The 22,419-nt window shown below is 51.4% G+C and overlaps 1 long non-coding RNA gene across 2 annotated transcripts in view; it reads left to right on the forward strand.

Annotated features, from left to right (window-relative positions):
• Positions 1-16,439, forward strand: part of LOC101688505 — a 65,160-nt gene extending 48,721 nt beyond the window's left edge. Inside the window, exons 1-3 of one of the 2 annotated variants that reach the window (XR_006601715.1) lie at positions 1,621-1,743; positions 10,457-10,851; positions 15,696-16,439. This is a non-coding gene — a long non-coding RNA (uncharacterized LOC101688505). Of the gene's footprint in view, positions 1-1,620; positions 1,744-10,456; positions 10,852-15,695 lie in introns of those variants that run through there. The other variant, XR_198602.3, reaches the window with a different exon arrangement.
• The last annotated feature ends 5,980 nt before the right edge of the window (positions 16,440-22,419 follow it).

Raw genomic sequence — 22,419 nt, forward strand, 5'->3', positions numbered from 1 at the left:
CCCATCTGGCTAAATGGCGGCCCGGGGATGTTCAGAGAGGGAGCACTGGGTCAGTCTGTGAAGGCCTTTAGAGGCAGCTTTGAGGCTCTGCCTTCACCCTGTTCTGACCAGTATAGGCCAAGGACCCAGAAGGAGATATAAAGGGTGTAGACCTGTCACAGCAGGAGGTGACAGAACAGAGAAAAAGGACAGAGCAAAACTCAGAGAGCACAGATGGGATCCTGGAAGATCTCAACAATGGAGAGTGATAAGGCGAATTTAGCATGATGAAATGTCATAGGGATAAATGTGGAGCCCATTTTGTCTACTGGAAAAAATGAGAAAGCAATTTAGGAGTTCAAAGGACAGTAAGTTCAGTATGAATCGCTAGGCTACATTAATAAAGGTATGGGGTTTGGGACAAGGGAGGGGGACCACTGTCCTGGCCCAGCCAGCTTTCTGCCCTGGAGTAGTCTCTAGTGTGCATATTTGAAGGCCGAGTGCTATTTTCTGCTTTCTCAGTTCTTCATCTTTTCAGGGGGAGTTTGTGGGGGATGGAGCAGAGCCCTTCTGGAGTTTGACCCTTGGATTCCACCCAGAGTAGCCCTCTGAAATGACAGCTTTGAAGGAGGGGAAATAGCCGCAGATTTCCTGAACTTGGGTCTGATCTTTATGCTAAACCTCCCTCATCTGGGAAGAGGAAAGGGCCAGTCCCTGAATGTTCAGGGACTGGGAGGGGTCCTGGTCCCCTTGGCCACTGGCCAGGAATGTCCACTCCCTTTCCAGCGGTCTCCTTCCCCTCTTGGAGCCTCATCCTGGAGGTCAGCATTCTGCCAGAAAGCCGGGCCGGGCCGGGCCAGATCTTCTGCGCTGGAGGTGGGCAGGAACAGAGAGCCTCGCGAGTTGCTCATGTCGGGGCTGGATCCCTGCTCGAGCTGGGGTGTCACCTGCCAAGCTGAATCGGGCACAGGAAGCGCCTGGCTGGGAGACATACTGTTTAATTTGGAGGTTCTGTTCCACTCTGAAATGCACTTCTTCTGGCAGCTGCGGTGAAGTGAAGCTGTTGAGCTTCCCTCTCTCCTGCCAGAATCACAGCCACTTTTTCCTGAGAAAGAAACAGGGCTGCAGATATGAAATACTTCTTTTCCTCTTAAATCTGTTTTTATAAGTTTTTTTTTTCTTTTTTGCATGCACAGAAAAGTGAAACGGGTGCTATTAAAATAAACAAGGCATTTGAGATAGGAAGGTTAAAGCAGATTGTTAGGGGTGGGGAAGGGGGTTGGATACGCCCCGTGTTTCTGCACACAGGCTGCTCATCGCCTGTTGGAAATGGGAGGGAGAGAAAATGTCCACAAGTCTGCCCACCTCCCAGCCCAGAGGAGCTTTTCTCTCCAAGTGTCTTGGGGATTCACTGAGCAAGGCAGTGGGGAAAGGAGCTGTCATTTATTGAGAGCCCACTAAGTATTAGACCTGTAACATGGGTGACGTCATTCAGTCTGTAGAGCAACCCTGGGAGATAGGACCCATTTTAGAGATAAGGAAGGTCGAGGCACAGACGGATAAAGATTGAGCAGTCAGGGATCTACCAAACTGGGATCTGACCCTACATGGGCCTGACCTCAGATGTTCTTTTCACTATCCTCTGTTATCTTGAACAGTTGGGTATCAGCTGGAGGATGTAGAAGGAGAAGGAGGAGAAGGAAAATAAGAAGATGAGATATTGGTGTGTCCTACCTGGCAAGATGGGACAAGATACTGACCACTGTGAGTGAATCAAACTGTACTTGCTGGGTTCTGACCAATACAGGGGGTTTGGGAAAGGATGTGGGAGGTGGGTGGGTTTGGCTTGATAAACAGGGTGGGCTTCCTGGAGGTGGAATGCCCTGGAAGCTGAATGGAGGTGAGGGAATGGCCTTGTTGCTGTGTGAGCAGAGGCAGGAAAGATGCTAATCTAGCTTGGGTGTGCAGAGGTGAGTTGGGGTGGGGCAGTCAGGATGGTTGTGCTGGCATCAGGGGATCAGGGTGGAGAGTGTGTGGCTGAAAGAGTCCTGGGCTGAGATGCAGGTGCCTGCTCCTTGCCCTGCCTCTGCCACTGCTGACTTGCTGTGTGGTCTTGGGCAAATGCCTTTCCCTCTCTGGGCCAGAGATTTTCTTTCTATAAAATGATGGACTTGAACTAGAAGTCCCCTAAAGACCCTTGTAGGGTCCCACGAAGAGAGGTGGTGACTGTAAAATCCAGAAGGCTTTGACTGTGAGGACTTGGCATTAGAGTCACCATAAAATATTAGTCTGAAAGGCCCCCAGGAATCATCTTCTAGATCATCTTACTTCAGTCTTAAAGGAGTTTTCGAGGTGAAGAGAAGGGAAGTGGGAGGGGGAGGGAGTGTAAAATGGACAGGGCCAGGAGGATATGTAGAGGACTCTGTGTAGTCTGGTGTTGTTCCAGAATCAGCACCAATGTGTAGTAGACAAAGAGGAAAGGGATCAGATAGGAGTGGGAGATGAGGTCAGACCTTGGAGGACCAGGGACTTCCATTCCATGCTCTGGGTAATGAGGAGCCATGGACATGCTCAGAGGGCCGACTTTGACAGATCACGTGGACAGCTTTGATGATGCAATTGACACGGGCTGGGAGTGGGTACAGGCCTGGGGGAGTGCCAGGAGGGCAGTTAGGGCATACTGCGTCCGCTCAGAGAGACATGGTGACAGTCTGAACCGTGGGACAGAGCGGGTATGTTACAGATAGCATCTGTTCAGGAGGAACCAGGACGTGGATGAGATAGGATTTGTTGATTGCTTATGTGTGAGGAGCAAGAAGAAGGAGAGTCAAGGGACCCCAGGGTTTCTGGCTTGGTGGTCCTCACCGAGACAGGAAACACTGGGGGAAGTGGGGGTTAGGTTTCTGGGGAAAGAAAATGAATGAATTCAGTTTTGGATTTGGTGAGTTTGAAGAGTCAATGTAATGGCTTTGTCATTTATTCGATGACTCATTTCTTCATTGATTCTTTCTGGAGCATTCAGTGCGTGCTGGGCTTGGCGAGACACTGCCTTCCTGGCAGCCTGGAGGGACATTCAGAAAGTTCTTCCTGATGTTGAACCTCAGTCTGCTGGACTTCGGCTGTCTGGTCTCCTTCTTCCCTTTGTGCTGCCCCTGGTTCAGGGAGCATGAGGCTGTGGACAGACGTGGGTTTCGAAAGTTGCCAAGAAGTGGATTTCAGGCCCGAGTGCCTTTTTGTAGAGTCTCATCTGTTGAGCGGGTTTAATAAACCTCACTTACAGCAGTGGTGTGCTGGCGTGCATTCCTGCTGGCTCCAGAACCGACCGAAGGGATCTCTTCTCAGCATTGTGGTCAGGGACGTCCCATGGGTGGCTCCAAGCTGGCCATGGTGGGAGTACTTACATCCCAGAACTGGGCAAATGCTGCAAATGGGGACTCTTTGTGTCTTCCAGCCTGCGTGTTGGGGAATGTTGATCCGTCTCTCACTGCTGCCGGACTCCTGGGGAAGATGCTGGGTGTCGGATGCCTGGCACAGGGCTCCCATGTGGGCACACCTGCTCAGCATACAGCAGGAGCCTCTTACGTGTGCCTACCTTCTCCTTTGACATCTCTCGTGTATGGGAAAAACTCTCGTTTCCTTCACTCCAAGCAACAACTCCCCTTCAGTCGGGGACTGTCCGCTCTTTTCTCAAAGGACACAGTTCCAGGGAACACTGCTGTCTCCTTTCCCCTTGGCCTCCACAGAGGGGCGGATGCCCCAGGAGGAGGATTTGGGAGTCTGAGGCATCTGGATTTAAATCTTGGCTCTGCCCCCTTGCCCGGTGTGTAATAACCCTGGGCGAGTTATTTAATCGCTCTGAACCTCAATTAAGTCACCTGTAAACTGAGGACGGACATGCCTCGCTCATTAAGTTGTTGTGGAGATGAAGTGAGGTAATGGGTGTGTGTGGGGGCGCGAGGACCTGGCAGCCAGGCTGCAGTTTCAGTGGGAGCTTGACCTAGGACGCTGCTCTCCTTCCCTGAGACGCCCAGTGGGGGCTTGGACTTGGGGGCGGGGGCTGGGGGCTGTTCTGACAGCGGGGTGAGGGGAGCAGCGGGGAGGTGAGAAGAGGAGTCGGGGCCGCATCCTTGGGAAAGCTATTTCCTGGTGGAACATGTAGGCCGGGAAGAGGCTGTGGGTCGTAGGACCCTCCAGATGTATTCCGAGTGCAGCAGAGGGGAACTCCCTGGGCCGCGGTTCACGCTTCCAGGCCCCTCACCTGCAGATCTGCAGATAAACGCCTACCAGCAGCTCGGCTCATGGGTTTCTGGGACGGCTGTGGCAGCCTGGGCTGCACTGATTTACCACCCCAGCCCCAAGCAGATTAAATCACCCAGAGTCATTTGAATTGTACCCAGCCTTGTCACACAAATCTTAGAAACTGCTGTCTGGCAAGAAAACTTTCTTTGTACTTTTTGGAGGAAGTCTAAGAGCTCTAGAAATTGGGGTGAAGTGGGAAAAAGGAGGTCGTGCCAGGGGGTTGGGTTTTTGCATCTTTGGGTTGGGCCTGAGTGGGTGGTTAGAGGACAGAGTGTGTGGGGGTGCATGTCTGTGTGAGAGAGAGGGAGAGCAAGCTTACTGCAGTGGCATTTGGGGCAACATCATTTCTGGCTTTGTGACACAGGGCAAGTCACTTAAGCTCTCTGAGTCTCAGAGGGTTGTTGTGAAGGTCGAAAGGGCTACCTTGTATAAAGTGTTTCGTAGACTTTATTAATCAGTTCTGTGATTACTAATTGGGAAGAACAGACAAATGACTCTATAAATAAATTCTATATGGCCGTGCTTACCATGTGTTGAGCAGAGAGTCTGGGAACTAAAAGGGATTGGGCACATTATCAGAACTCTGGGGCTTTAAAGGAAGCCCGAGTCCCAGGAGAGTGAGGCAGAAGAGGTTGTAATGCAGTTGAGGTCATTGACCCCTGACCCATATCCAATGGTTGTGTGGCTCTGGAGGGGAGTCCTGGGCGGCAATCAAGATAATCCTTCTCCCCCAGACCCATTTTTGGCACACAGGTTGTTTCTACACCAGTCAACACACAGTCACAAGGATTGGTTTATATTGGCCCAGTGAGATGAAGGCCAGAATTTTTGTTAGATGACTAGAGAAAGACATCCAATCTCTCTATCTGGATTTGAATGAGGTAGCTTGTGGATCTAATTCCTGGCAGGCATCTGGTGACTGGGAACACAACCGGAGACTATTATAAACATATGGAGGTGGGAAGAGCCTGAAACATCACAGAAAAATGTTGCTCCAGCCCTGATCAAACTGTGCCTGAAGGCTGTTGCATCTGGACTATTCTATTAAGTGAGCTGCTAAATCTACTTTATTAAATCCATTTAGATTTTAATTTTGTAGTACTTGTGATACATATAAATGCTGATACAGGGATCTGAGTGTAGAGTGAGGACCTGTGTGGTATTAGGCAGCCATTAGTGAGGAGAACATCTAGGATGGAGTAAAGGTTTGGGAGGGATGTGTGATGAGGGGGTGGTATGGGGTTATAGGAAGTCAGGCTGGAAGATAGTTGGAGTTGAATAATGGAAGATCTCAGACACGAGTTTAGAGTTTGGGCCTTCATTCTGTAGGCAGTGAGGGATAATTGCAGTCTTGTGAGCAGGGGAGGGTGTGGTAGAGTGCTATGAGCCCAGTGGTATTGGGAAGGTCAACCTAAGAATGGAATAGGGGTAGGATTGGAAGGAGGAGTTGGGGGCAAAGACCTAAAAATATCATCATTTACAGATATTGCACATAGCGTGTGGATTATCTAACTTAGTCCTCACAACTTCCCCCCTCCTTTTTTGGAATTTCAATGATCTTGAATAACTTAACAAGATTGTCTGGTTGCTAAATGACCGTCAGGACCTGAACCCAGGTCATCTGACTTCAAAGCCTGTACCCTTGTTCATCCCGTTTGTGATGACACAGATGACAAATTAATACAGGCTGGACCAGGATAGTGGTCACAGGAGTAGAAAGGATTCACAGGAGACATTAGGTTGGTGAAACCCTAGATATATTCTTATTAAAGTTAGAAACTAGACCATAGCAGCTGTTGTTATCAGTATTTTAAAAAACACTTTCCCTAAACTGCTAGGCATTATAATTAGACAAGAAATAAAAAAGATACATATTGGAAGAGGAGAGAAAATAATTCTAGTTTGCAGATAAGATGATTATTTATCTGGAAAACCCAAGACAATTTCCTGAAAACAGACAGAAAAAATAAAGTTTAGTAAAATGGCCAGTAACAAAACAATATACAAAAACTAATAGCTTTTCTATTTACAAAATGACTACCTAGAAGGTAAAATAAAAGGCCTTGTCCATACCATGAAGAAGAAAATAATAACACAAAATGTCTGGAAATAAACTTTATAAGAAACATGTAGAATTTGCATGAGGAAAAGCAGAAAGACCTCCTGAGGGATAGAAAAGAAACTTGGAGGGACGCCTGGGTGGCTCAGTTGGTTAAGCAGCTGCCTTCAGCTCAGGTCATCATCCCAGCATCATGGGATCGAGTCCCACATCGGGCTCCTTGCTCCGCAGGGAGGCTGCTTCTCCCTCTGACTCTGCCTGCCACTCTGTCTGCCTGTGCTCGCTCTCGCTCTCTCTCTGACAAATAAATAAATAAAATCTTAAAAAAAAAATAAAGAAAAGAAACTTGGATAATTATCCCTAGTTCTTGGGTGAAAAGATTTAATGCCATAAGTCTGTCCATGCTCCTTAAGTGAATGTACAAAATTAAGATAATCCAATCAATACTCCAACAGGATTTTTAAAAATTTATCAAAAATAATATAAAGCTAATCTGAAAAAGTAAAAAAGTAGAGTAGCTAAGGGAAATTTTTGAAAAGAAAAATGATGAATATTTACCCTCTCAGGTATTAAAATGTTTTATAAAGGGACAATAATTAAACTTCTTATGTAAGCATAGATCACTGGGACAGAATACAGAGCTTGGAAAAGATACAAGTATTTAAGGGAATTTTGTGTATGATAAAATGGTATTTCTATCGAGTTGGGAAAATATGGGCTATTTTAACCAACTAAGCCACCCAGGCATCCCTAATATAGGCTATTTTATAAATGGTGCTGGCATGGGCCAGCCATTACAACGCAAGCTGGTTTTCTGTCTTACTCCAATAAGACCAAGCCCTGAAGACTACAGAGTATTCATGAATACAAATGAATAAATATGAATGACTATTTTGGTCATCTTAAGTTAGGGACTTTCCTTCTAAACATGCTGGGATACTCAGAAATCATAAAAGAAAAGATTGATAAATTTGAATATATGAAGATTAAAAATTTAAGTACCAGAAAGACCATTAAAAGAAAACTGAAGAAAGGGAAAGCATATATGAGAGATAATTGTTTAATCTGATCTCAAATATGCAAAGAACTCTTACCATTCATTAAGAAAAAGATAAATATCTAATTAGAAAAATGGGCAAAAGACACGAACAGGCAATTCACAAAGAAAATAATTACAAGTGACCAAAAACAAAAACAAAAACAAACCAAAAAAACCCCCAAACAACAAAACCCATGAAAAGATACTCATTTACTTTCACTAAAAATTTAAGGAAAGACAGTAAAAATGAGTGTCTTTTGCTGTCTAATTTGGCCAAACATCGAAACCCGGGGCTGGAGAGGGTGTGGGCAGACATGCTGGTGTTAATGAGAAGTACATTGTTGTACATTTGCTGAAAGGGCAGAGAGGCATAATTGGAAATAGCATATTCTTTAAAAAAAAAAAAACATTTATTTGACAGAGATACATTAAGAGAGGGAACACAAGCAGGGGAGTGGGAGAGGGAAAAGCAGGCTTCCCACTGAGCAGGGAGCCTGATGTAGGACTTGATTCCAGCACCATGGGATCATGACCTGAAACAAAGGCAGACACTCAACAACTGAGCCACTCAGGAACCCTGGAAATAGCATACTCTTATCGCAGCAATTTCATTTGTAGGACTTTATCCTAAGGAGGTAATTGCACAAGATAAACAAAGAGATAAGCGCATGGATATTTACTACAATATTGTTTACAACAATGAAGTCTTGACAACATTCTAAAGGATCAATAGAGACCCAGCTAAATAAAGTCTGATACTACATACAATGGAATACTATAAAGTAATTAAAATAATTTTGTAGAGCTCTATTTATTGACATAGAAAGATGTCTATGACATATTGTTGAGAGAGAAAAGCAGGTGTCAGTGAGAACAGTATGTATAATACAATCCCTCATTTATAAATTATATACATAGATCTCAGTGTGTATATATGCATAGAGATATGTCTGGAAGGCTGTTCACCAAAATGCTGGAGTGGTTATATCTGGGTGGTAGGATTTTGAGTGATTTTTACTTTCTTTTTCATACTTTTAAGTATTGGTTTGATTTTTTTTTTATATACTGATGATATATCATGTTCTTCAGTCAGAATAAATGATAAAGCTATGTTTTTAATTTGGAAATTAGATAAATATTAAATAAGAGGACTTGGTACGTGGTGGTTTCATGGATGCAGTTAAGGAGTCAAGACGCAGGCCAGGAATGTGATCCTTGAGCCTGATTATGCATTGTGGAAACCCCAGCGTGGGAGCCCATTCTGGAGGAGAGAGAAGGTGCTGGGTTTTCAGACCTTTGGCTCTTGGCGGTGGCCTGTAGGCAGCAGGACTGATCCTAGGAGGACATGTGAGGGGCTCAGGGGGCTTTTACCAAGGACCAAGCTGTGGACGAGATCTCAGAGGGAGGGTGTGCCTCGGTAGGAGCAGAAGAAGGCTGGAAAATCGGGGCCCGGAACATGGCCGCATTGATGAAGTGGGAGAAGAGCCGTATGAATGGTCGGGAAGGTGAGGAACCACCGGGGACACAGATCGCCTTGGAAATCCACGGGGCGGGCGGGGGTGGGGGGTGAATTTCCAGAGAAAGGTCCACCATAACTAATGCTGCAGAGGCACTTGGCAACAGGGCAAGTCCGGTATAGGACTTGATAAAAAGGAGTCTGTTGGTGACCTTGGAGGGAGCAGTTTGGGTGGGAGAATGGGGCCATGCGTGGGCGTATTATGTGTGGGTGTTTGTTATGGGAGAAAAGAGCATGCTAGCTCGGGAAAGTAGATTGGAGGGAAAGGGACTGAGCTTTGTTGGAGGAATGACATGAACCGGCGTGGGCACCGCCGTGCCCCTAACCCCAACCCTAACGGGCATCACTAACCAGCCTATAGAACCTGAGGAAGTTTCGACGATGCCTTTTTCCCAACAGCCAGGCCAGGGAACCACTAGAATCTATTGGACTGGGCCAGTGAGATGAGCCTCTTCTCCATGCCTGGGCTTGAACACATACTTGAGGGATGATGAGAAGGCAGGCACAGAAGGAGTGATTAAAGGTACAGGAGAGGGGAGGCCTGGTGGAGCCAGGGTCCCCTGGTGCAGGTGTGGGCTATGGCCTGGGCCCCGCAAGCCTTCCGGGTCTTGGAGCCCAGCATGACTGGGGTGCTCTGTCTGTGAGTCTGTGGGGACTAGATGCTGGGACAAGTGTATTCTTTGGGTGATGCCGTGAAAAAGCCTGACTGCATGGGAATTACTAGTTGGTGCCCAGATATTTTGGGGGCACACCGTGACTTACCATCACGCTGTCCAGGGAAGACACGGCAGGAACAGCAGGGATAGAGGGAGTCTGAGAGCAAGGTCCGAGAGCAGAATAAGGAATTGAGGTTCAGTTGTGGCTTGTGGGGGGACTTTCAGGGGAGACGCTCAGGGGGGTTCAGCGCTTATCCTCCCGGTGGTGTTTTGATCACATCAGTGGGAAAATGGAATCTTGGAGAGTGAAGGTAAAGGCTCTTCTGGATGGTTGGTGGCCAGAGCTTGTCTGGAGTTGTGGAGGGACGTGGGCACATGGCAGAGCTCACTTGTAGTGGGGGACCAGAGTGGGGAGAGGCCCAGGCATCATGCCCAGTGGAGGAGAAATGTTGAAGGAGCTCAGGCCAAGGAATTAAATGTTTGCTCTTAACGTGCCGAAGCCGTGTTTCCTAAAATATGCTTTTTAGATGAGGTTGTTCTGCAGAAAAGGCTTCTGTGAGCAAAGACATTAACCCTCAGCTTTATGCGTGTGAGCACAGGAAAGGCTCAGGTATGTCCTTTTTAAAAAAAAATATTTTATTTACTTATTTGAGAGAGAGAGGCGGTGGGGAGCACAAACAGGGGGATGGAGCAGAAGGAGAAGGAGACTCCCTGACGAGCAGCGAGCCCGAAGCGGGGCTCGATCCTAGAACCCTGGGATCATGACCTGAGCCCAAGGCGGATGCCCAGGAACCCCAGAGGCCCCATGGCTCAGAGAAGTCCTGCAGCAAAGAAACTGATGTAGAATTTCCCCAAACTTACTTAACCACAGCAAATTTTTCAATTCAACACCCATTTACCTTTTGCAGGACTCGTGGTTGACCTGGGACAGATGGAGTGACCTGTCCTGTGCGGTCCCAGGGACGAGGTTTGGGCCAATTCAGGCATGTGGCGAAGAGGCAGATTTTGGTTCAGTTCCAGGAAGAACTTTCCAACAGTTGCTGATACTTTAACCATGAAGGAGGCGAAAAAGGAGTTTCAGTCCCCGGAGACCTTGAGCAGAACACGGACTTGCCAAGGAAAGCTGTAGAAGGGAGCCAGGCTCCAGATGGGTGTCCTCCTTGATTTCTGGGGGGTCCATGAACCCCGAGAGCGCAGCTCCCCAGAGGTGGTGCTGCTCCCTTGGAGCCTGTCCCCTGGCTCATGTTGCTACGTACTCAGCCCAAGAGTACTTGCAGTGCTTGAAATGAGCAGTTCTGTGAAGGTAAGAAGCGAACACATAAATATTCTCATTAAGTCCCAAATACACATCCCAAACTTTACATAATCGGAGCAGCAGCTGGAGACGCCCACAACCCTAATTGCTTTTCTGTACTAAGAGAACGTCCTCTCTCCAGCTCCACTTATTCCATTCATTTAGGCAATTACGGGACGGAGCCAGCTGTGGCCGACTGGTGGGCAGGCGAGGCCGGTTTGTAACACCACGGAGTGGGTGCCGCCATGAGGATGGGGTGCCGAGGGGGCTGAAACGTCTCTGCTCTCTTCATGGGGCGCAGGGCCTAGGGATAGGAGGCCAGCCACTCAGCGCTTGTCCTCATCCCAACGGGCCCAGACTGAGCTGCTGGAACAGGAGGCCTGACCTCCTGGGGGCATGATGGGCAAGGTCGGGGCAACAGAAAGGACCCCAGGATGTGGAAAAGGCCTGGGAGGGGAATGGATGGAGGAAAATGCCTCTGTTGGCCAAACTGCTCAAGAGGCCATCTCTGAATCTTGTGCTGGGTTGGAACACTGGCCTGTCTCGTCAGCCAAGGCCCCGGACCCCCCAAGCTCACAGCCCTGGGGAGGGGCGCGGGGAAGCAACCTTGGGCAGGAAAAGGACTGGCATCCAGGCAAGCTTTCAGGATGGGGAGGCTGGGGACGGAGAGCCAGACTCTGTCCTAGGGAAAGGGGTCACAGAAGAGCTCCTGAAAGAAGAGATAATAGGATTGACCCCAAGAGGGGAGAGTCACCTGCATTTGGGGTGTCCCCTTCTGCAAAATGGAGCCAAGGTGACCGTGGACTTCTAGGCCCCAAAGTGACACCCATTTTGTCCCCCAGCCTCTGGGCTCTGGTCACCATCCAGGAGACCCTCTTGAGATTCCTTCCCGGAGCTCTCGGCCGGGAGCTGGGTCCTCGGTGGTCGGCCAGAATGGTCACCCTTGAATGATTGGCTTGAGCCCCTCTTTGGAGGGGCGCTGGGGAGGGCTGAGCCCCAGGCGCGCTGCCCACCAGGCTTCCCGTGGGTGGCGGGTGTCACTTTTCTTCCTGGTTCTCTCGGAGCAGCCAGCTCCGTTCCCCCAGCCCCGAGTGGCGGCTCCTTGGGCCGGAAACAATGTGCTTTCTCCACGCCTGGGAGTGGAAGTCAGCAGTTTGGCACCGTCTGGCTGGCAGCCTCCACCGGCTTCCTTTGGCACTTTATTGGCAAAGGCGGTGACATTTCTTTCAGTTGGGTGGGTGGAGCTGTTATGCAGACTCCCGCTCTCCTCATTCGCCAGATGAATATTCATGACTCAGGCAATCTGTACCAGCCAGACTTTCCTGAGGGCGGCAGCTTTTCTTCTCTTCCTCTCTCTCTTTTTCTTTCTCCTTCTCTCCTTCCCAGCTCTTTGGAAAGCTGGAGTACAGCTATATTTAATTTACAAATACGGAGCTATTTAGCTTGCCTTTTGGGGTGCGGGCATTGGGGAGGAGATGCTGGGGACGGGAGCAGTGGTGGAAGCCTTCTGTACCTGACTCTGGGCTGCTGGGTCCCCGTGTCCAGCACCCGGGCCCCAAATCCTGGGAAGCTTTATGGGTCTGAGGCTCCCTTCGAGCTTGGCCTCTTGGTGCCCACGTGCCCGAAGGGGTGGCAGCTCTGTGCCGCCTCATTCCGCGCTGGCCGCTGAGGTCAGCATGGAAATCAGAGGAAGCGTGATCCTTTCCTTCTCAAAGCACAGCAGGCCCCAACACTGTAGCATTGCTCCCCCCGAGCCCCCTGCCATGCTCTCCTGCTTGTTAAGGCCCACCCAGACCTTGCTCTGAGCCCTAGACAAAAACCCAGAAGGCACCAGGGCGTTTGCTAGTCGTTGCTTTCCTAGAGAAAGAACGAGTCACTCCTCGGGGTCTGATTCCCTGGGGCTACACCTGCTCCCTTTCTAGGAAGGATGTCCATCTCGCTTCTCTGGTCTCCCATCGAGGTATCAGAAGCTCTGGCAAAGGGCTCCGAATTTCCAGAATTTGCCAGGGAATTTGGTCTTAGCAAGGATGTTCTCGTGTATATCTTGTGTGTGTGTGTGTGTGTGTGTGTGTATGTAAATATTTATGCACAGCTTAAGTGAGTCTGTATGCCTACATCTATGTTCAAGTGTTTGAGTGTGTGTCTGTATGTGTAAGGGCGTGAATGTGTATGTGGCGGGAAGTCTGGGAATGTCTGCATGTGCGAATGTGCCTCTCTAGTTAGAGTTGTGTGTGTATCTCTGTGGGTCTGGGGTGTTGTGTGTAAGGGTGCTCCTGGGGGGCAGAGGCTTGTGGGTGTGGTGTGTGTGCGTGCATGTCCAAGTGAATTGTAGATGTGTGTACAAGTGTATGTGTGCATCTGAGAGTGTGGGAGAGTGTGTATGCGTATGTGTGTGTGTGTGTGTGTGTGTGTGTGAGAGAGAGAGAGAGAGAGAGAGAAAGGGTGCGATTCCCCCTGACCTCCATTCCCTTCTAAACCTCATCCTCTCTAGTGAGGTGGAGGGAGACATCCCCCCCTTTGCAAGTGTTACAGATTCTATCCAAGGACGGGAACAGAAGGCTTCCCAGCACAGAGCGTCCTGAAATTACTTTATATTCCCCCCTCCTTGTTTCATCTAATCAAAATAGCAGCGTTGGGCTCACCCATTCTCCCTGCCCACCACTTGGCCCCAGGGGAGGGAGCGAAGCGGGCCATCTTGTCTGACCTCCTCTGAGAGCACCTTGCAGACCCAAGCCAAGGAGCTGTCTTCCAAATCTCCTCATTCCACGGCCCATGCTTCAGTGGCAAGAGCCAGCTGCCTCCCCGCCTGCCAGCAACCGCGGAGCTCTTCCAGAACCCACATCCAGGCTCAGCCTCATTTACAAATATGCAAATTTGCATCTTTTCTGGTATGCAAATGGGGACATGACAAATAGCTAATTAGGGTCAAAAGAAGCACTCTGAACCAATTAGTTGGAGGGTCGATTCCTTTCTGCTGGGAGGAGACTGGCCCCTCTTGCCCGCCCCCCGCTTCACTGGCTCCCCCAGGCCCACACACTCTGGCCTGGCCCAGCTGGCAGGGGGCCAGGGGTGGTCCAAGAGCACTGAGACAGGAGTCGAGGCTTGAATCCCACTCCCACTCTGGCTCTTAGCTGTGTGACCCTGGATGCACTCGCCGGAACTTCGGTGTCTCCCTCTGTGAGACAGAGCAACGGCAGGGACCTGTCCCTGAACCTGCACCCCAGTGTAGGTCATGAGATCGCGGAGGTGGGGGGAACCTAGGATGTCAATAGCCTTTGGAAATAGTGCTAAAATGCCTCTGATAGGCACACCGCCCATGTTCTTCCAAAGCATTCAGTTGCCCCATCCGCCCTCGGAATTAGATGAATTAGAGGTAGCGACAGCACGGCAGCGAATGTCAACCTAGCTGCCAACTCTGGTCAATTACGCATGTCTGCCTGGAGCGGTGCACGGAGAAGGATGTCCAGGCCAAGTCTGGGTTCCCCCGAAGAGACTGTGATCGATTAATGATGTCTGCTGTGGGCAAGGGATGGGACCGGCAGCTTCTGCGCTGCGTATTTCCTGACCGGGAACGACCTGGAGTTTGCAGCGGGCACCGGGGTTACCGTCCTGTCTGCTCCCTGCAGTTCCCCTTCTAGAGCTCTGCTCCCTAGTGTAACACAGGGGCAGTTCGCCCTGTGTCTCCGAATTACTTTAAGACAAAGACAAGAGAAGGTGAAGCAAAACCTCTCTTTCATCCGGGACGTGATACGGACACTTGACATCGTCAGCGGAACGGGCATATTGTCCCATTTCAGAAGTGGGGAAGCCGAGGCCTACAGAGGGTGGATGACTTGGAGTTGAGGGAGCAAGCCTTGCCAGGCAGGCCTGCACGGCAGCTGAGGCTGCTCTTCTCTCTGCCACTACAGGATCTTGGCTCCCTCCCGCCGCCCCCGCGCTGCTGCCCCAAGCAGGCTCCAGCAAGCTTCACTGGCCTGGCTCCACAGCTGGGTGTGAAATGTGGCTGAGTCGGCACCTGGGAGAGTGGGGCAATTGCCTTCCAGGAGCCTGGGGCCTGGCGGGGGGCCAGCAGGCGGACAGGAGATGTGGCAGGGCCTGAGTAACTGGAGGAGCCAACCAGGGCTTGGTAGCTGGCAGGGGTGGGTCAGGGGAGCACCTGGCTTGAAGCTGGTCAGCTCAGGGATGCTGAGCCCCTGTGCATGTGCCTGCATATTGACTATGTCCTTGTGCGTGCCTGTGTGTGTGTGCACGCAGCCCAGGGTACATCCGGGAACATGTGTTCTTAATAATGTGCATATATGCATCACATATCAATATAAGGATAGATAGATCTAGGTAGTTGTGCACATCTGTGTGTCTGGGTGTGTGTGTGTCTGCACATCTGTGTGTAGGTGAACAGCTTGCGTGTACACATCTGTCAGTTTCTGTGTATGTGTGTTTATACATATCCACTTGTATGAACGGGTGTCTGTGTGTATGTATCTTTCACTGCATGTGCAGCTGTGTGTCCGTCCTGATGCACGGCTGCCCCCTCTGCCAGGATCTGTGGATATGACTCCACACCTTTCTGTTGTCATCGATGTAAGCATCGCTGTTCAGCATGTGTATCCTCTCCGGGACCCTTGTACTTCTGTGTGCATTGTCAGTATCTAGAAGTCTGCCCTTTGCATGCATTAGTGAGTGCTTCCTTGGCTGTGCCCCTCGGCAGGTGCATTTCTGGGTATGGACATCTACCTGTGAGGGTGTTGGTATCGACTTCCGAATGCAGGCATGGCTGCATCAAGGTGAGCAGGATGGACTCTTGCATGTAGCTGCCCTAACTCCCTTTCTCCACTTTTCTCTCCTTCATGCAGCTCGCTCTTGTAGATCCGGCCCAGGCTGCTGTGGCGATAACAGATGAGACTTGGAAGCCCACTTCAGCCTCTGGAGGGGGGCTCCCTACATCCATCTCCCATGTGGACTCAACCTCAGAGCCACACAAGCTCCTGGCCTTTTAAAGTTATCATCTCGCCCGCTGCATATTAATCCTCACCCCCAGCAGCAGTGAGAGCGAGATCAGAAGACCTTTTCTCCTTTCCTTTGTGGTGTCCCTCCCAGCTCTCTTTCCTGCTAAAGGGAGGCCTGACCACCTGCTGGAAGATCTGTTGGCTTGGTCTTTGGAGCATGTGTGCCCCAGCTCAACTGTTTGTTGATGATCCCTCTGCCATCAACTGGGACTTTTCTGGGATGTGACTTGGGGCTCCCTGACCCCTGTCTGGGTTTGGATTCTAGGTTTCCCCGACTAGACCTCCCTGCCCAGTTGCCTCAGTCCCTTCCCAGGCAGCCTCACCTGGATATGGTTCCCTGCACGTGTGGCTGTCCTGCAGGGACAGGGACTGTCTTCCCTACCTGCCCCAGGCTCCCAAGCCCCAGCTCACAGATGTGCTGGAACAGGAGTGTGATGGATCATTCCGGTGCCTCAGCTCTTATCTTGCCGTCATCAAATGCCTCCCCTCCCCTGACAGTCCTCTCCCTTCACCGATGGTTTTGGATGGAATTTAAAATAAAAAAAGATTGATTAAAAGTTGGAAACTGTGTGAGTGAAAATAAAAGCACTTAAGACCAATAAGTATCATTCGAGCTTTAATGTATAGAGAAAGCTGGGTAAGATGACATTTTAGGGACACTTCTCTGCTGGTAAGTATCCTGACTTTGTTCCCCTCTCTTGGGGTCTTTCGGCTAGATGTCCTCCTTGCTGGAAGCCTGCCCAGGCCGGCGCCGAAGCGGAGTGTGAAGAAGTTGGGCTTCAGACTGGGATAAGACCGTGTTGACTCACTCACTGGCTGTGTGACCTTTCTGGACCCGAGTTTCCTTTTCTGTCCTTTTCAACGATGGGGACAAATGACGTGCTTCATAGGTCGGTTGTGCAGAAATAACGCCAGAGCCATCAGCAGTGCCTGCGTTCAGTATTCCCCCTTTAGAACACCGCCACCTCCACCGCCACTGTCCCAGCAGAAGGCTGCATCAGTATTCTCCCTGCTCCTCGGTGGTCTGGTCCCTCACAGCAGCCATGCTGATCCTGTTAACATTCAAGTCCTAGCACATCACTTGCCTGCTCAGGACCTTCACTCCTTCCACCTCCTGTGGAGGAAAGTCGAAGTCATCACAGCAGCTTTTCCAGCCTCACATGCTCAATCTCCCTATGTGTGAGGGTCTCTGTTTCCTCCCTTTCACTTCTCTCTAACTGCATTACAATCCCTGTTCCCCAAATGTGCCAGCCATGTCCCTGCCTCAGGACCTTTGTATGTGCTGTGTCCTTTGCTGGAATGCTCTTCCCCCAGATCTCTTCCTGGCTCCCTCTGTCACCCTGTTTAGGTCTTTATTCAAATGTTACCTTCTCTCTGACAAACACCCTGCTCTTCCTTAGTTTTATTTACAGCTCGTATAACATTCTAGGAATACCATACTATACTTTTTGCCTATTTATTTTCCATGTTGCTTGTCTTCCCAAGAGAATGTAAGCTTTTTAAAAAAAGATTTATTTATTTGAGAGAGAGCATGTGAGTTGGGGGCAGAGGCAGAGGGAGAGGGAGAGAGAGAATCTCAAGCTGATTCCCCACTGAACACAGACCCTGAGATCATGACCTGAGCCGAAATCAAGAGTCAATGCTTAACTGATGGAGCTCCCAGGCGCCCTGAGAATGTAAGCTCTTTGAGAACAAGAATTTTTGTCTTCGTTCCCATCATCTGGCAAATAATGGGAACTCAATACATTTTTGCTGAATGAATGAACTGCTCATCGTTTTGGAGAGTGTCGAGTGGCCATCTACCGGCTTGGGCAATCAGGGCTTATCCTTGTTTGGCGGCTCTGGAAGGGCGTGGCTTCAGAATGACTCCCTTAACAAGGCAGTGGGGCCCTTGGGAGGAAAACTGCCCCCTCTCCTCTGCCCCGCAGCAGTCCTGTAGGGGGCCACCAACTCAGGAGGAAGTGCCCAAGTGCTGATTCCTGACCCAGCCCTCCCCCACCTATTTGGGTTTGGATTCCAGGCTTCCCCGACTGGACCTCCCTGCCCAGTTGCCCCAGTCCATTCTCAGGCAGCCTCACCTGGATATGGGTGAGTCAACACCGGCATTGGCTATCTTCTATCTCCATGCACCATAGCTACAAGTGCATCCAAGGCCAAGGTGGTCCTTCTTGGAGGCTCAGCTGGGTCTCTCCCTGGGACATGGGCCCTCAGGGTCAAGTGAGTAATACAACCAGGCACTGGGAGGCTGAGGGAAGGTTAGCTACTAGAAGGGCATAGGATGGGCACTCAGGCTCAGGGAGCAGCAGTGCACGCAGAGCTGAGCACGCAGGGAGCCCTCGGTGTGCTAGGGAAGGGTGGGCAGCGGGGTGTGGCTGGAGTAAGCCTACTTCCCCGGTGGGAAATTTCCGAAGCTGGGATTGGGTCTGGTCCCTCTTTGCCTGCTCATCTTGAACAGTGCTCAGCGGTGCCATTGATTCCTACTCAGATCCAGGAGCCTAGGAATCTGGCGGTGCATAGTCACCTGAGGGCACAGAAAAAGCGCCATCGTCAAGGTCGCACCTGGAAGTGGGTCTTGGTCTTACCCATCTTTTCTTTATAGTAGTTTCTTAAAAGATGGGTGGTGGTGGCGGGGCTTCTCCAGAGGTGAGACACACACCCAGGCCAGAGCAAGCTCTCCAAAGAACGCATTCATGGCTAAAAGTGGCTTTGTCTAGAGTCTGGAACAGACTTAACGCTCCCCCCCCAAATGCCATGGACTTCTTTAGCAGTCTGGCGGAGCCTGTAGAACCTTCTCAAACAGTGTTTTAAATGCAAAAGATACACAGGATTACAGAAGAAACTCATTCCATTGAACTGCAGTCCCAACCCTGGACCCCAGGTTAAAATGGTCGGTTATGCTCTTTGAAGATACTCCAGTCTTTGAAAAGAGCACAAAGCCGGGCTTCTCCTCCGGCACGCTTGGAGGGTGGGGCCAGGGCACGGTGTTTGTGCCTGTCTTGGCGGGGCTGTCCTGAGGTGGAGGGAGCAGCCCCTTCCCACCATGCCCACAAAACAGAATCTGGACCCTTTGTGGGAAGCCACGGGGAGGGAGATGACTGGGCTGTCTGGGGGAAGGAATGAGCTCCCTGCCCCCAGGCGTGGTCAGGGTCAGCTGGAGGCCCATCTGCCGGGGATTCTGGGGTCTGGGTGCTGTGGGCGATTGCTGCTCAGGTAGGAGAAGATTTTTGGTTGATTTAGCCTGGGGTCCTTTTGGAGGTGGATCTAGGAAGGGTACCTGTGGCTGTTGGATCTTTCTCCTTTTCCAAGACCTGACCCACCTGTGCCACCCTGGGAAGGAGAAGACGGCACTTTCTGCCGAGTCTGTCCCCCAAACCTCTTGCTATTCTGAGTCTGGCCCCCAAAACCATTCCCGGGGTTGGGGGAAGCTTGCAAACCAAACCACCCAGCCTCCCCGCAGGTGTCTAGTGTTTCAGCTCAGAGCCTAGGGCGTCGTCTCTCCGTACCTGTGCGGCACTGCTGCCCTCCCCAGAGCCTTCTAAGATGGTCTGAAATGGTCAAGCCCCTGTGGCGTGGAAGGGGCCACTGTGGTGCAGGAGGGTGAGGGCTTAGCCCAAGTCCCACAGCCTCTGGGCCGCCGAGCTGGTCCTGGAGCAGCAGCACCTGCCTTCCGCCCGCGGCTGAGCAGGCAGGGCCCAAGGCAGGAGTGCCGCCGTAGGAAGGCAGCCTCGGGTCCCCCTTGACAAACACATCATGCTTCCCACCTAAACCACCTCCGTGGGTGGGGAGCCGGGGACTGGTCTATTAGCTTTCTCCCGCTGTCCCCCGAGGGTGCATTTGTCTGTTTTGCATTTTTTCCAGGCTGTAGTTAGACAAGTCCCGGTCCTGGGGGGAGCGCTGCAGAGAGAAAATGTCAGGGCGACACGCCGCCAAGATAACATTAGCGAAATATCAAGTCCTTTATGATGTCAGGAGGGATTCCTTCCCGCGGCCGGAGCTGCCTAATGACATCATAAAATAGGCCTGCGGCAGCCACAGACCCCCTGAGTCATCAATCAGGCCTGACTGCGGGGGCCCCCCCCCCCCGGCACACGGGGTGGGGGGCAGGACGCACGACTGGAAATTCAAAGGGGGCCCCAACGTAGCAGCACTGCACTGGGCTGAGGGGCGGAGGGCACCCACAGCCTCTAGGATGCATCAGCCCCCCTGAGCCCCCCAGGAGATCCTGAGGCTGAGTCAGCCGGCCACTAACAGGTTCCCTGGGAGACCTCTGGTCGCACCACAGTACTTCTGTGGTGTTGAGGGAGAGGAGGGGGCCTAAGCCTGGGCTCCCCCCGTTTGCTGATAGTTAGGGACAGACCCAGGCCCCTTCCTCTGGAGCAATGACAGGACCAAGAGTCATAGCACTGGAGACAGACGGAGGAGGTCTTTGACTCTCCGGCGGCTGGTGTGTGCTCCTGAAGGCATGTGCTTGCCCGTGTGTGTCTGTCTCTCTCTCCACCTGCAGGGGTTTACAACACATACACTGTACAGATGGATTACCTGTGTCTGCGGTGCCTGCAGCCTTCTCCTGCCTGCTGCTTCTGCTGCAGAGTCTGTCTGTCCTCACATCTCTCTGTGTGTCCACGTGCTTCTGTGTGTCCAGTGTCTGCCAGACGTGGGCAGGCAGAGGTGGAAGGGGATCCGGAAGACTGGAGAGAGAAGGAGGAACCCAGAGGGTGAGGGCGGTGGGTGGGTGGGGGTGTGTGTGTGTGTGTCTGTGCGCTGAGCACTTCTTACCGCCCTTGGCTAAGAACTTCAGATTGTACTAGAATCACCTGTGGAGATTTAAAGACCTACCCGTGCCTCAGTCTCACTTCAGATCAATGAAACCAGAATCTCTGGAGACAAGACTCAGGCAGCGGAAGTTTTAAAGACGCCCCAGGTGGTTTGAAAGTGCAGCCGGGGTTGAGAGTTAGGGTGTCCAGGGCTTTACTATTCCAAGCTGGGATGGGGTGGGGTGGGGGGAAATCTGGGGACTAACACCTGCCTCACCTGGGAGCTTCTAAGAAATGCAGAATATTGGGTCCCACATTCTGCCTCCGCTCCAGAATCTCTATTATAGTGGGATCCCCAGGTGATCTCTATATCCATTCAAGTTTGAGAGGAGTAGAGCAGAGCTTCTCAACTGATGCAGATCGAAAGGCTTCTGGCTTAGTAGGTCTGGGTGGGGCCCAAGAATCTGGTTTTCTAGGGAGCTCCCAGACGATGCTAACGCAACTGATCGGGAACCACACTTGGAGACCGATTGGCTTCCCTGTTGTGTATGAGGGAGGCAGATAGAAGGAGACCGAGTAGAGGGGTGTGTGTGTTGGCGGTATGAGGGTGGGAAGGAAGGGGGAAGTCAGCAGTCACCCACAAAGATCATGTCCCCCTGGAAAAATGTGGCCTGCCTTCATTTTAGGTCCACAGCTTCCCTGATGCAGGGACGAGTCTAGGGATGAGGAACGTAAAGAGAACAGGAAGCATAAGTGAGTTTCCTGAGAGCGGCTGGTATTTGTCCTCCCTTTCTGTTCCCTAAGGAGCCCCCTCCCGACCCCACCATTCTGTTAAGAAAAAGGGCCCAGGGCTGAAAAAGAAATAATTAAGAAGGGGCACCTGGATGATGTAGTCGGTAGAACCTGCAGCTCTTCCCCTCAGAGTCATGAATTTGAGCCCCACGTTGGGTATAGGGGATACTTAAAAAAAAAAAATTAAGAAAAATAAAAGAATTTAAAAGAAAAGGGATCCAGAGCTGGACATGTCTTTGTTCCCGAGAACCCCAGGCCAAAGAGTCAGGTTTGCTCAGAGCCAAATCACTGGAATGCCCACGTGTCTTCTTGGGGCTCCAGCCCACAGTGGGTCACATACCTAGTTTGCCTTTGACGGGCTCAGCGTGTGATCTCAGCGGGTGATTCTCACCCTCTCGCTCTCCAGTTTACTTGATAAACCCTACGGTTCCCCTATTGATAAAGGCTGTTGGAACGGATCCAGTTTGGTTGATGTAGAGGTGAGCGGGGCCGCAAGGGCGCGGTGGGAGGTGACTAGGTGTGTTCCCAAGGGGGAAGCCCTCTGCAACCTGGCCCGTGGGGCTCCCTCCTCCCGGCCTGGCTTCCCAGGGGAGCGGTGGGAGGGAGAACAGCCAGCCAGGGGACGGGGTTTACCATAGTGGAGGTGGTGTGCTGGGGAGCAGACATCTCTCCTACGGGCTGGCGGCCCTGACTCTGTCCATCTGCCGGGGCGGGAGGAATGGCGGGGGTGGCGGTGGGAACCACAGACCAGCAGCCAGGGCTTGTGGAGGCTCCCCCTGGCTTCCAGCGGGGCTCTGCCCTATCAGCACCTCTTCGGAGCCCCATCTGGGCAGAGGCAGCAGAGTAACCCCGAGGGCTGGGGGAGGAGATAGCGATCAGCCAGAATACCAGAGGTGTGAGGCAGGCATGACCTCACCCAGGGTGTGCCCGCTCTCTGAGCCTTGTCAGGCCACCCTCCCCGCCCGCTCCCAGGCACCCCCAGGCCGGCTTCGCCAACAAGCTTCAGCCAGCCACAGCAAGGGCGT

The sequence above is a fragment of the Mustela putorius genome, unplaced genomic scaffold (genome assembly GCF_011764305.1).
Source record: "Mustela putorius furo isolate JIRA1106 unplaced genomic scaffold, ASM1176430v1.1 tig00003853_pilon_pilon_pilon, whole genome shotgun sequence".
Taxonomy (NCBI): domain Eukaryota; kingdom Metazoa; phylum Chordata; class Mammalia; order Carnivora; family Mustelidae; genus Mustela; species Mustela putorius.